This window comes from Podarcis muralis, chromosome 7 (genome assembly GCF_964188315.1).
Source record: "Podarcis muralis chromosome 7, rPodMur119.hap1.1, whole genome shotgun sequence".
In the NCBI taxonomy this organism is placed as follows: domain Eukaryota; kingdom Metazoa; phylum Chordata; class Lepidosauria; order Squamata; family Lacertidae; genus Podarcis; species Podarcis muralis.
The window spans coordinates 75,287,151-75,301,283 of record NC_135661.1 but is presented as its reverse complement, the minus strand read 5'-3'; the positions used below and the strand labels follow the sequence as shown (position 1 = coordinate 75,301,283).

At 44.6% G+C, this 14,133-nt stretch overlaps 1 long non-coding RNA gene across 1 annotated transcript; it reads left to right on the top strand.

Annotated features, from left to right (window-relative positions):
• Positions 1–1,853: 1,853 nt before the first annotated feature.
• Positions 1,854–4,607, top strand: LOC114602646 (uncharacterized). Its single transcript, XR_013393832.1, has 3 exons — positions 1,854–2,005; positions 3,032–3,233; positions 4,468–4,607. It is a non-coding gene; the product is annotated as an uncharacterized LOC114602646 (long non-coding RNA).
• The last annotated feature ends 9,526 nt before the right edge of the window (positions 4,608–14,133 follow it).

The window sequence follows — 14,133 nt, the reverse complement described above, 5'->3', positions numbered from 1 at the left end:
TTTTGGGGGTGATCTGTGAAGATGAGCAGGCAAACGAATCCCCTGATGCTATGGGCGACATGGTTAGGTCCTGTAATGAGTGTTGCCAGAGCAGATATAGGGACAGAGCTGGCATTATTTGTGTCCATGGTCTAAGTCAGTGTTTCCCAACCTTGGGCCTCTAGCTGTTTTTGAACTACAATTCCCATCATCCCTGACCACTGGTCTTGCTAGCTAGGGATGATGGGAGTTGTAGTCCAAAAACCACTGGAGGCCCAAGGTTGGGAAACACTGGTCTAAGTAATGTAAGCATATGATTGCTTGATAAGCTTTATTATCCCCACATTGCCAGGGTGGGTGACAGCAAACACAAAACGCGATTTTAGAATGGATAAAAATCACTGCAATTTTAAAACACACAATACCGTTCCAGGATGGAACACAACAACATAAATTCAGGTGGGTCATGAAAAACAAAATATTAATTTTTAAGAAGAAGAAGAAGAAGAGTTTGGATTTGATATCCCGCCTTTCACTCCCCTTCAGGAGTCTCAAAGCGGCTAACAATCTCCTTTCCCTTCCTCCCCCACAACAAACACTCTGTGAGGTGAGTGGGGCTGAGAGACTTCAAAGAAATGTGACTGGCCCAAGGTCACCCAGCAGCTGCATGTGGAGGAGCGGAGACGCGAACCCGGTTACCCAGATTACGTGACTACCGCTCTTAACCACTACACCACACTGGCTTAAACGGTTCATCTTAAGCATGTGCCAAAAACTGTATCCTGAAGCTGCTAGATGCCCCTCCAATAAGGGGGAATTCCACAATATAGGGGCTGTCATGGAGGATGTCCTCTTTGGGCTGCTATTCTCTGCCCTTCTGAGGGTGATGCAACCACCAACTAAGCTCCCACTGCAGAGCTTAATGCCTGAGACAGTCAGTAAGGGATGGATATGGCCAGTGTGATATAGTGGTTAAGAGTGATAGACTTGCAATCTGGGGAACTGGGTTCGCATCTCTGCTCCTCCACTGACCTTGGGCCAGTCACACTTCTTTGAAGTCTCTCAGCCTCACTCACCTCACAGAGTGTTTGTTGTGGGGGAGGAAGGGAAAGGAGAATGTTAGCCGCTTTGAGACTCCTTCGGGTAGTGATAAAGCGGGATATCAAATCCAAACTCTCTCTTAATTGCTACTTCAGATGTAACAAATGCACAAGCTGAGCAGCTCCTATGGCTCATGAGGCCTTTACAAGCACTCCCCAGACACCTGCGAGCATATATTCACAACAGGAAGGACTGGGAACCTGCCTGGTCCTTAAAACAGAAACCTGAGTTTCCTGCTGGTCTTCTCTGTATCATTCCAGTAGGTGAGCACCAGAAACTGAGTTTTTCAAGATAGTGGATTATGCATCCAGCTCCATGTTTTTACGCTTTTGCAGAATTGCAACAGCCTTGTAATCAAGTGGTTTATAAATGCATATAAACAAATAGGTGGAGGTCACTTGGCACCATGTAGCTGTATGATGGCCAATGGGCTTGTGGAATAGCATAATAATATAACATAAATATTTAAAAAAATGACTTCAGTTGCTTTCATGGAAGCTGGGGAACGCCAGGAATAAGCAGGAATGCAGTGGTGGGCTTCTTCAAATTTCAGCAGCTCCAAATGCAACACCAAAATTCAGAGTCCCCTGCCTCTCGCCTTCCATTCTAAGTCATTGTTGCGGCAGCCCCTGTGGCACCTTCTCGGCTCAGCACCCAGTGTGGCAGAACCAGTTGTGCTCCCCTAAATCCGCTTCTGCGGAATGTGTGTGACATCACTGGAAACATCACAAAAGCAGGCGTGGAAGCTTCAGGTGGTGGTCGCTAGGTGACCAGCACAGAGTGAAGGAGGTCTCAAACCAGTTTTTTATTCTCTGATGCCTAAGGTCCATAACAACTCCTGGCAGAGATGATAGTGACTAAGAAGTGTTTGACAATACATAGGATCCAAAGATCTATTGCCAGATTACCTGCTTCGTTGCCCCTGGTAAGCAGGACACAGTCGGCAAGGCTCGGACACAAACAAACGGTTCCTTTATCGTTCATGTATTCTTTCTTCTGCCTCTTGCTTCCTTTCGATCTCGCCTCCCTTCTCTTTCTCTCACCACCCTCTCATTCTTCCTATGGGGTCAGGAGTGAGGGACCTTTGGCACTCTGGATGTTGCTGAACGGCCATCACCCCTGGTCATGGGCCACACTTGCTGGGGCTGATGGGAGTTATAGTTCAGCAACTTCTGGAAAATGAAATGCTGCCCACACCTGTACTGCAGCTCTCAAGAGACACGTGTCTGAAATACAAAGTTGGAAAAGTAAGGATGCAACAGCAGCAGAGGGATATCATCGTCTTGATATCCCTTCTTTATTCAGAAGGGACTCAAGGTGACTTACAGATAAAATAGAAACAGCTGAAAGCATATATTAAAAACAGTCATTCAGTCTGTCAGTCAGTCAGTCAACAAATTATTATTATTATTATTAGCCGCCCATCTGACTGGGTTGTCCCAGCCACTCTGTTTTGCTTTGTTTTTAATTTATTTGGTTTTTCAAATTACAGTTTTACAATCACATATCCCACATACAACTTAAAAACAAGATTCCAAAGAATCTCCTGGACTTCCTTCCTCCGCTTTGGGGGTCCTGTTGTTAGTGATTTCCTCCTGCACCTTTTATAATAATCCAAATCTTTTACATCTAAAATTCACAATTAGTCTACAAGTTTTATTCCAATCCTACTAACAATTTTAATGATTTACAATGGTTTTATAAATTATAAATTTATAAATAAATTATAAATTATAAATTTCCCCCATTCTTTCTTAAAATTTTGGTCTTCCTGATTTCTGATTCTTCATTTTTGCCATTTCAGCATAATCCATCAACTTTATCTGCCAGAGTGGCCCCAGCCACTCTGGCTGCCTCCCATCAAAATAATAAATGCTCTCCATCATTGTACCAATCACCACCATGAAAGCCTTACTGTTCTCTTAGGATGTGGGCTTTCCTCTTTCCTCAGATCCTTGCCAAGATATGCTCGGCATCCTTCTACAGAAGCACCTACTGCACCTTGTGCTTTATCAACTTCATGCTGCTCGTGAATGTCATGGCAACTCCCTTATGGCTCCGACACGACTATGTGGACGGCTATTTTGTTTTTGGATTGTGGGCCATATGCAACCATCAGCTAGAGTGTGACGACGTTTTTCTCCCCGTCAATGGTGAGAGACACAAGACAGGTTTCCATTTTCTTGAGTCCCAGGACAAATGAGTTAGGAATGATCGGGGCTGTATACATTCTGTTCCTTGGTAAATTGCAGGGGATTGAGGATGTGCTGTTCACAAGAAACTGGCTATCATGCTATAATAGTACTGATGCTCTTTGAGCTGGGGGTGGGGGGAGGTTTGCTGTGTTTTTGGACCTTCCTTGGGGGTGTGGCTACACAGTCTCTCATTATTAGCTCCTGCCATTCAGAATTTACCAGTACAGTCATACCTCGGGTTACAGATGCTTCAGGTCGTGTTTTTTCAGGTTGCTGACCACCGAAACCTGGAAGTACCGGAACGGGTTTTGGCAGTCGTGCATGCGCAGAAGTGCTAAATTGCACTTTGCACATGTGCAGACGCACTGAATCGCAACCTGCGCGTGCGCAGATGCACCGCTGCGGGTTGCGGACGCTGCGGGTTGCGAACGTGCATCCTGCATGGATCACATTCACAGCCCGAGCATCCACTGTACACAACACGATATGTGAAATGAACCAGTGAGAGAGCTTCATAGCTGAGTGTTAACTTGAACCCTCACCTGTCCACTCCTAGGCTATGTTCACACCACACATTAAACATACTATGACACCAGACTTTCCAAGTGCCCCCATTTTCCAGGGACAGTCCCAGGTTTATAGTAGCCATCCCAGGTTCTGATTTGATCCCTGAATATCCCGCTTTTCCTTAGGATATCCCCATTTTCATCAGAGAAGTGTTGGAGGGTAGGGAATAGGATATCCCTATTTTCATTGGAGAAAAGTTTGGAGGGAACATCTCTCTTTCCATTGGAGAAGTGTTGGAGGGTATCTGACACCACTTTAAACAGTGATAACTTCCCCCAAAGAATTCTGGGAGCTCCAGTTTGCTAAGGGTGCTTAGAGTTTTCAGGAGAAACCCCTATTCCCCTCACCAAACTATAATTCCTGGATTTCCCTGGGCAGAGCAATTGCTCTGGGAATTGTAGTTTTGTGAGGGGAATAAGTGTCTCCTAACAACTTTTAGCACCCTTAACAAACAATGGCTCCCCAAATTATCTCCCAGAAGCCATCACTGTTTATGATACCGCTTTAAATGTGTGCTTTGCATGTGGCCTAAAGCACTGCACCACTCCAACTCTAAGTAACCTGATATGGTATAATGCAGCTTTATATATCATTAATTCTTTCCCACTCCTTTCACTTCCTCTAGAATATCTGCATGTGGTCCGTCTCCTTTTGATACTGGCCTTAATCAGTGATTTCGTTGCCCTTTTTTTGTCATGGGAGTTTCTTGCTCAGATCGTGAGAAGGGTGGTATCCGAAAGCCTGCTTTCTTCTGTGGCCCACTTCGGCGCAGGTATTGTGTAAGCCATAATAGCAATATATGATAGAACAGCACTCCTGACCCCCCCCCACCCCTGAACCAGCTAAAAATCACAGATCAGTGAGCCTTGGAAGAGTGTTGATTCAGGATTGGAGAGAAAGGACCAGCTGTGAACACTGCAAAAGGGAGCAAATGCGAAAGGGGACAGGAATCCTGTGCCATACGGTGAGGCCTCCTCCCTGAGTGATAGTCTTTCTCTAGAGCAGGTGTGAGGAGCCTTTGTCCTTCCAGATACTGCTGAACTACAACTCCTAACAGCCCCAGCAATCATGACCAATGGGCAGGGATGATGAGAACTGCAGTTTGGCAACATCTGGGTGGAGGGAGCAAAGGTTCTCCTCACCTGGCTTGGAAAGCGGGAGGCCAGTAGCCTCTAAATTCCCAGGGCTCATGAAGGCCGTTATGTCAAGCAAATTGGCTTTATAAATAACTGAACACTACTTTGATAGGGGTTGTCTCTAGTTTAAGCCCGCCCTCCCCCCCGTCTCTCTCTCTCTCTCTCTCTCTCTCTCTCTCTCTGTGTGTGTGTGTGTGTGTGTGTGAATTCAACTTGTTTTTATTATTGCTTGTTAGCCGCCCTGAGCCCGGCCTTGGCTGGGGTGGAGTATAAATAAAAATTATTATTATTATTATTATTATTATTATTATTATTATTATTATTTAAACAAGTTGGAATAAGAAGGTCAAAAGTAAAAATGCATCTTTAAAAAAGAAAATAGTCCATACAATTCATTTCCTTTCTCTGTTTAAGCCCCAGCTTTGTACACCGAATGGTGGCAGATATAAAAAATACATCTGTATGCACATGTCTGTATGTTACGTCTCCTGATCAGATATCTCTGAAGCCCTTTCACTTCCCCCCAACCTATGTGAAGACCTTGGGTTTCCTATTTCAGTCAGAAACTCATGCATGTGAGTGAACAAGGCCAGGCTGAGCTGGTCATTTCTTATGTCAAGTGCCTTCCTCCTCCTCCTCCTCCTCCTCCTCCTCTTCCCTTTATCACTGACAGGGATGCCCAGAGTAGCTGGGGCAACACAGCCAGATGGGCAGGGTATAAATAAGAAAGTTGTTGTTGTTGTATGTGTATTGCTCATGCAATCATATTCATGTCTGCTGAGAATAAAGCCTACTAAGGTCCATGAGACTTACTTTCAAGGAAGTGAGAGTAGGGCAGGGGTCAAGTATCTGTGTCCTCACACTGTTGGACTCCAGCTCCCATCAGCCCCAGCCAGCATAGCCAGTGGTTGATGGAAGTTGCAGTCCAGAAACATCTGGAGGGCCCAAGGTTGCTCAGCCATGGAGTATAGGGCTGACTAAGTGTGATTTTAAGTTGATCTTGGGTATTTGAAAGCTTTATGTTGACTATTGATGGATATGTATGTTTAAGGTGTCCATACCAGATAATTCTGAAAATAAAATTAAGGCATCCAGAAGAAGAGAGAAAGGAGAATGGGATCACCACAAAGTCTTCTTTCGTCCTCCTTCCGCCTGCAGGTTTCTTTCTGCTCTGTTCTTTAGTGGTTACATACTGCAAGCTTGCAACTGAGGTTGATTCAGATGGGACTCATGCAGCACCATACCTGGGATTCTTCGCAGGGTGCTTTGCCTGTTTCCTGTGTTTCCTCTTAGGTAAGTACAGCCCATACACAGGAGCGGCTCTCCCCTGCAGTGGGCACCCCACAGGCGGCAAAGAAATGGCAGTTACCCTGCAAGATCTCACAAGCCTGCTGCCATTGTTGTCATTGTGGGAGCTGCCGTGACGCCCAGGTAAAGGGGGCAGCAATGGGAGCAACAGAAGAAGAAGAAGAAGAAGAAGAAGAAGAAGAAGAAGAAGAAGAAGAAGAAGAAGAAGAAGAAGAAGAGTAGTAGTAGTAGTAGTAGTAGTAGTTTGGATTTGATATCCCACTTTATCACTACCCGAAGGAGTCTCAAAGTGGCTAACATTCTCCTTTCCCTTCTTCCCCCACAACAAACACTCTGTGAGGTGAGTGGGGCTGAGAGACTTCAAAGAAGTGTGACTAGTCCAAGGTCACCCAGCAGCTGCATGTGGAGGAGCGGGGAAGCGAACCCGGTTCACCTGATTACGAGTCTACCGCTCTTAACCACTACACCATACTGGCTGCACCTTCCCATTTCACGTTAGGTGGCAAAACAGGGCACTCCAACCCTGCCCAGGCACCTTACTTTTCAGAGAGCAACCCACTACTTGAAGAGTTGACTGGCACAAACCCACTTTTAAGATTAAGGGCCGTCAGAAGGGAGAGCTGCAGGAAACTTGGCGTTGCCCACCAGCAATGAGTAGCACAGCAGCCATGGCACTCCTAGGAGCTGAGGTCCCTTCAACCCACCCCCACAATAAAATACTTGAGGAATCCAGGCCCCTGCAAAGTTGGTGGCCATTGCCATTCAAACGGTGTGTCATCTTGTGATTATGTGGAGTGGGGCTTACCTGGGCACCCCCTTATTTTATTCAAGTTGGCACCCCTGGTTGCAACACCTGTTCAGCAGACTGAGTGTAGTTTGTTAAGGGTGCTGGGAGTTGTAAGGAGACCCTTGCACAGTGCTGCAATTCGCAGAGTTCTCTGGGAAGAGGGGTGGGCTGTTAAGCCACTCTGAGAATTGTAGCTCTGACACCTTTGCTTGCTAAATAAATCTAATCATATAGCTGAAAATCTAAAATTATTATTACTTGCTTAGTGGATTCTGAACAGCAGTCTTGTCGGATTAGTGATGGCTTTTTTATTTTCTACTCTCCCTGCACCCAGGAACCCTGAGTCTGCTGCAGCACAGGAGGTGGTTCTTTGGAAATAAAATAATGAAGATCTAAATAACACCAGCCGTGGGTTCAAAGTGCATTACTGTTGGATCACATGTGCAGTCTTTGGGCTGTTCCCATCATTGCAGGCATTCTTCTCCATAAGCCACATACCAGTTCCTGGAGCCTGTCTAGAAAATGGAAATTCTGTGTGGTGATGTCACTTAATAGAGTCACTGGAGATGTTGAAGGACTTCAGCAAGATGCACATAGCAGCATTAAAAATAAACTGTTTGTCAAATGGATGTTTTTCAATCTGATATGTAATGCTATGCACAGTCACTTTATTATTCAGTTTCTCGTGGCTAGTTTTATCTCTGTGTTAATTTTATTCAAAAGCCCACACCTCTCCAAATGTTCACTTCTGGCTAGGGATGAGGGAGAAAGTCAGTTCAGTTGTCAGCATGAACAATTTACTTTCCAAATCAATACATGAACTGAAACACAGCTATCCTTTGAAATTTGCGCTTCTCTGAAGTTTGTAATATGACTCCAAACCCACAACAATGGGTACAGAAGTGTGTGTGTGTAGAGGTGCAAAGTGTGCATCAAAATGCTTATGTTAGGTAGAATGGCAGAAGAACATGTATTACATAGTAGGATGCTGCTTTAAATAATGTTAATAATTTGGCAAAATTGCAACTACGAAGAAACTATGAAGCAAACACAATTTTCAGGAGGATTTCCCAGGTTTTCATGTTTCATATGGAAACATTTTTGTGTTTGTTTCTCTGTGTTGTTGTTTTTTTAAAATCACAAACTGATGTGGAAATGTGAATAAGAAATTGAGAAAAACTGGAATTGATAGATTCAGTAACCCATATTTCTGGACAACTTTGCACTATTTTTAGTCTGGTGAACATGAGGGAGAAATTTGATTCAGTTCGCAATTAGAGGCAAACTTACCTCACTTGCCTTTTGCACAATGATATGTGAGCAGGAAAACAGCCATCCTTTAAAACATGTACTTATCTGAATTTTGCAGTACAATTCTGCAGCCAAGCAATGACTACAAGGGAGGCTTTTTTTGGCATTGTGGGGGGGGGGGGGGAGAGAGAGGACAGGGAGAGAAGAGAAGAGTTTCCAGGTCCAATTCAAGTGCTCACATTGATATTTAAATTCCTAAATGAGGCCCCACATATCTGAAAGACTGCCAATAGACCTTTCTGAGTGCTAAAATCACCACATTGGCTACCTGTGCTATGAAATCAGAGGCTTCTTTCATTCTAAAGAAGAAACTTTGTGTAGGACAGCTAGTAAAAGGTAAAGGACCCCTGGACAGTTGAGTCCAATCAAAGGCAACTATGGGGTTGCGGCGCTCATCTCTCTTCCAGGCCAGGAGAGCCAGTGTTTGTCCACAGACAGCTTTCCGGGTCTTGTGGCCAGCATGACTAAACCGCTTCTAGCACAACTGAACACTGTGATGGAAACCAGAGCACATGGAAACACTGTTTACCTTCCCGCCGCAGTGGTACCTATTTATCTACTTGCACTGGTATACTTTTGAACGGCTAGGCTGGCAGGAGCTGGGACAGAGCAACAGGAGCTCACCCAGTCGCAGGGATTTGAACTACCAACCTTCCGATCAGCAAGCACAAAAGGCTCAGTGGTTTAGACCACAGCGCCACCCACTCCCCTAGGACAGCTAGTACATTGTTATTAAAACATGGCTTTCATTGTTCCCATGGGAGCTGGGGATTGTTAGGTCTAGGCAGAAAGAGGGGTGTGTGACATCATTGGAAATATCACAAAGGCAGACATGGAAACCGCCCAGAATCATGCTTGCTAGATGAGCAGCACAGAGGAAAGGAGGCAGTGTTCCTGTGATCTGATGCTGAAGGACAGAACCAACTATAGGGAGAGATGATATTGAGCAATAAGGTACATCCCAATCCACAGACCCGAGAATATGCTACCAAATCACTTTGTATCTTGCATCTGGTCAAGAAGACAGAGTAGGCAAGACTCCGGCAAGCTGCTCCTTTATTCACAACCTTTTTTTCAGCGGCAGTAATGCTTCTGAATACTAGTAGCTGGAAACTGCAGGAGAGGAGAGGGCTGTTGTTCTCAGGTCCTGTTTGAACGTTTCCCTCAGGTATCTGGTTGGCCACTGAGAGAACAGGATGCTGGTCTAGATGAGCTAGTGGCCTGATCCAAGAGGCTCTTTTTGTGTTCTTAAGTTCCATATAGTTCTTGCCCCTCTGCCTTCCAGTCATCCCCTCCCCTTCTCCTTCCTCTTTACCCTTTTCTTCTAGTGTCCTCTAGGGACAAATGTGTGGAAAATGAACTGGGAAGCACAGGCAGTTGGTCTCCTTTTCCAGGAGCTGAGCGTCCCACACTCTGGCAGGGTTTAACAATCAATCCCTCTTCCAGGGAACTCTGAAAATGGTACCTCTGCATGGGGAGGAAAGGGGTTTTCCTAACATCTCTCAACACGCTTAGCAAACCACAGCTGCTAGGATCCTTTGGAGGAATAATAATAATAATAATAATAATAATAATAATAATAATATATACCCCGCCCATCCGGCTGAGTTTCCCCAGCTACTCTGGGTGGCTTCCAACAGGATTTTAAAAAAATAAAAAATAAAAGATCAAACTTTAAAAACTTCCCTAAACAGGGCTGCCTTCAGATGTCTTCTAAAAGTCAGACAGTTGTTTATTTCCTTGACATCTGATGGGAGGGCGTTCCACAAGGCGGGCGCCACTACTGGGAAGACCCACTGCCTGGAGGAAGCTGTGTCATGATATTGCTTCAAATGTGTAGTGCAGGTAGGGCAGGTGGAACTCTGTTCAGAAGAATCCCAGAGCAGAGCCAACTAAGGCTAGTTTTGTCCCCATCGCCTTCACAAGTTATGTTCTACAAGGGTAAACACTAAAAGGCCTGGAAGCTGACGAATAGTGCTACCCTCTCAACTGGTTCCAAGTAAGAAGGCAGGCATGTGAGGATTTTCTGAGGGCAGACTGAGGTTTGTTGGGCGTTTCCCCATTCTTCCAAATGGACCATTCTCTACTGAGATGGACCAAATAGTCTCATTCCGTATAAGGGAGCTTCCTTTGTTCCTATGAGCACCTCCCAAACCACCTTGCAAGTTCAATGGCACAGAGTAGGAGCCTATGGAGTGCAGGAGATGTGCCATTCATCAGGCCAGAGGGATGATCCTTTAAGAGACTCTAGTTGTTCAAAAGGAGACAGAGCCTAGACGAGGTGGACTGGAGTGTCATCATCCCAAGCCTTATTAGAGTACATTGCTCACTAGGAGGTCTCCATGGTACTGAAACAAGCAACCTGTATTGTTTTATCACCTCCTTCCTGTTACCAGAGCAGGGCAGTTCCCCACACCTGCTCTGACATATCAACGTGATGTCTTACTATTTTAAGGATGCCTGATGATGCTGGACTCCCCCCCCCCCCCCTTTCTGCAGGTCCTCCTCAAGATCTGCCAGGCAACTTTCCGGGAAAAGACATACTTTACATTGTGCTGCATCAACCTCACCTTGCTCGTAATTGTCATAGGATCTCCCTTAATGCTATGGCACCATTATGAAGATGCTCAATATTTAATGTTGGGATGGTGGACCATATGTGATCAGTTAGGATGCGATGCCATTTTTGTCATAAATGGTAAGTGGCATGCTTGTTTAATATTGGGGATGGGTGGGGAGTTCCTGGGCCAAATGAGTAATTGTTAATTGATTACCAGGGCTATAAATGGTGCAGTATGCTAAGCTGAAATTATGCATCCTATGTTAGCAACACTATCACCAGAAAAACAACAACCAACTGAGCAAATTAATGCACCTTTTAAACTGCATACTGTAGTCTGCACATTTCTACTACTTTGCCAAATTTAGGGTCGGATCATTATAGGTAGGAGACACACTGGGATTTTTCTCTCTTCCATCCAGCACTTCAGCTAGCAACAGGGTAACATGTGCCTCCATCATGAGCAAGATCCAGTTGATCTATTTTCTTAGAGATGATTTGTGGGGGCTCTGCTACCCAGTAGGCAGAAGTCAAAGGCCATCAACCAGGGAGGACAAAGAGAGAGAACAGAAAAATGTCACATGGATAATTCTGGCTCTATAGAGACACCTTGTTACTCCTGTTCTTGATACCAGACTTGAGTATGGTTTTGATCATGAAAATACTTTGAAAGCCATGTGAGAGCCTTTGGGGGCAATGCAGGGAAGATGTAAGTATTCTAAATAAGTAAACAGATGTTGTGGGGAGAGCAACTCCCACCAGAGCAACAGCAAGCAGGCAGGGGAGGCCAGATTCATTCCTCTCCATCATGATGTCAACATTAAACACCTCCATCTTCTCTCGGAATGAGGTGGAGCTCTCATTGAGCTATTGCTGACAGGTTTATTGTTGCTTTTGATTGGTTATCTTTCACTATGCATTTTCTTGTTTGCTGCTTTGCACATTTTATATGGAAAGGCAGAACATCCAATCAGCAAAGACATTTTGCTATTAATTGGTGTCCATCCTTTAGCTGGGCTGGGATCTGACGGGGCCTTTTTTAGTTGTTGCAGGATGAGTATTTTTAGGTATTTTTTAATTTAAAAAATCTTTTGTGCATTTCAATTTGACATTCACTGCTTTTTTTTTTTTTAAAAAATGTAAGTCTCTCTGAGACAAGAAGAATGGCTTTACGGGACAGATATTAATCATGAAATAATAAAATACTCCCCAGGGACATATCATTTGGGAAAAAGGCTCAGGACCTCAGCACAAGGGTCAAAGCCAATGATCTGAAATGAGATGTTGGAGGGGTGGCCCAAGACATTTCGGAATCTACATCAGGGGCAAGGTGGGAGGTGATTCTGCTGCCTGAGGCAGTCAGCTCGCCTTGTCTCATGGGTGGGTTGGCCCTGGGTATTGGAAAGGAGTGCCTTTCAGTATTGCAATGGAGTGATACTGCCTGGAACAAATCTCCAAAAATCTAGGGAGGAGGATGCAGATGATCTTGGACACACAAAATTCTAGTTGGGGCAGAAATGGGGTGAGGAACATGTGGTCCTTCAGAGGTTGCTGGGCTATAGCTCTTATCATTCCTGGTCATTGCCCAGGCTGGCTGGGGCTGGTGGGAGTTGCAGTCCAGTGACAACCAGAGGGCCACAGGTGAGTCACCAGTGGGTCAATAGCCTGAGTTAGTCTAAGGAAGCTTAATATTTAATAATTGTTTTGTGTGTTTTTTTAAAAAATCCTTCCAGGATATATGGAGGCTACTCAGATCCTTTCAATATTAGCTGTCCTTATGAGTTTTATTGCTGTGGTTTCATCACGGGATCTCCTCTCTCGCCTTGCAACCGTGCAGATATGTGAAGCCCTGATTTCTTCTCTGGCGAACTTCAGCACAGGTACATTTGAAACCTCGGAGGCACTGCCTCTGCAACCTCAGAAACCAGAGGGTTGGGGCCAGGGAGAGATGAACACCATTTACTGTGATGTATGCCTTCAGTGCCTCATATAGCACCTTGCTCCTAACAAAACAAAAACAAAGCATACTAAATCAGAGGAAATATGCAATTCTGCACCATTGGCATAATATATAGAGGTCGGGGGAGGTCATTTGAATCCTTGATCAGGATCATCTGAGCACAGAATTTCTATTTTTAATGGGACATTAAATAAACCTTGTTGATTTAATTGAGTCAATGTACACATTGGCAGATTTTCTTGATAATAGTGATAAAATACATTCTTATAATGTTTTTATATTATTTATTTTATATTATTTATTTATTCTTATAATGTTTTATTTATTTATTTAATTTATAAATTTTATTTATTTATTTATTTTATTTGTTTGCATTTATATCCCACTTTTTTCCCCCTCCAAGGAGCTCAAGGGGGTGTACATGGTTCTCCCCAATCCTCATTTAATCCCCACAACAACCCTGTGAGGTGGGTTAGGCCGAGAGACAGTGACTGGCTCAAGGGACCCCAGTGAGCTTCATGGCTGAGTGGAGAATTGAACTCTGGTCTCCCAGGTCCCAGTCTGACACTTTAACCACTATACCACATTGGCTGTAAATGTACACAGTGTCTGATGTCCATAGTAATGATAATAGATCAAAGTACATTATGACGATTATAATTATATTGTGCTAGCTGCATACCTAGAACATCACAAACAACAAGTAAGACAGGTCTCTACTCCACGGGAGTTTAGAATTTAAAACATTTGATGAGGAAACAGCAGTGGAAGGTGGGAATGGCCTCTTGGACAGACGTGTGATGATTTTGATTACATGAACTTTGGAGTTGCATGCATATATGAAATCAGGTGTGCAGGTAAAGATGGTGCAGAGCCAACAAAGGATTTGAAAAGCACTGTGAACAGCACCCCACACAGCTCTTTACAAACTCTGACAACCAGCCAGTTGGGTGCTTGAAGAGAGACCTGCATGGTGCTTTGAAGTCCTAACAACCAGCTGGTTGTTGTGGCTTCAACCCTGCATGGTTCAATTCCAAAACCGTGCAAGTGAAAACATGCCACCTGACATCATTGTGATGTGCGATGGCCTCACCCTCCTGTCCAACTTGGCTGGGCTGCAGGGAAATAAAGGCGAGGTACCTACTGGTTGGCTTCAGTTCCTCACTCCTGCAATAAGGAACAAAGACTTGGGAGATGAGGGAGCATCTAATCCAGACTTCCTCAACCTC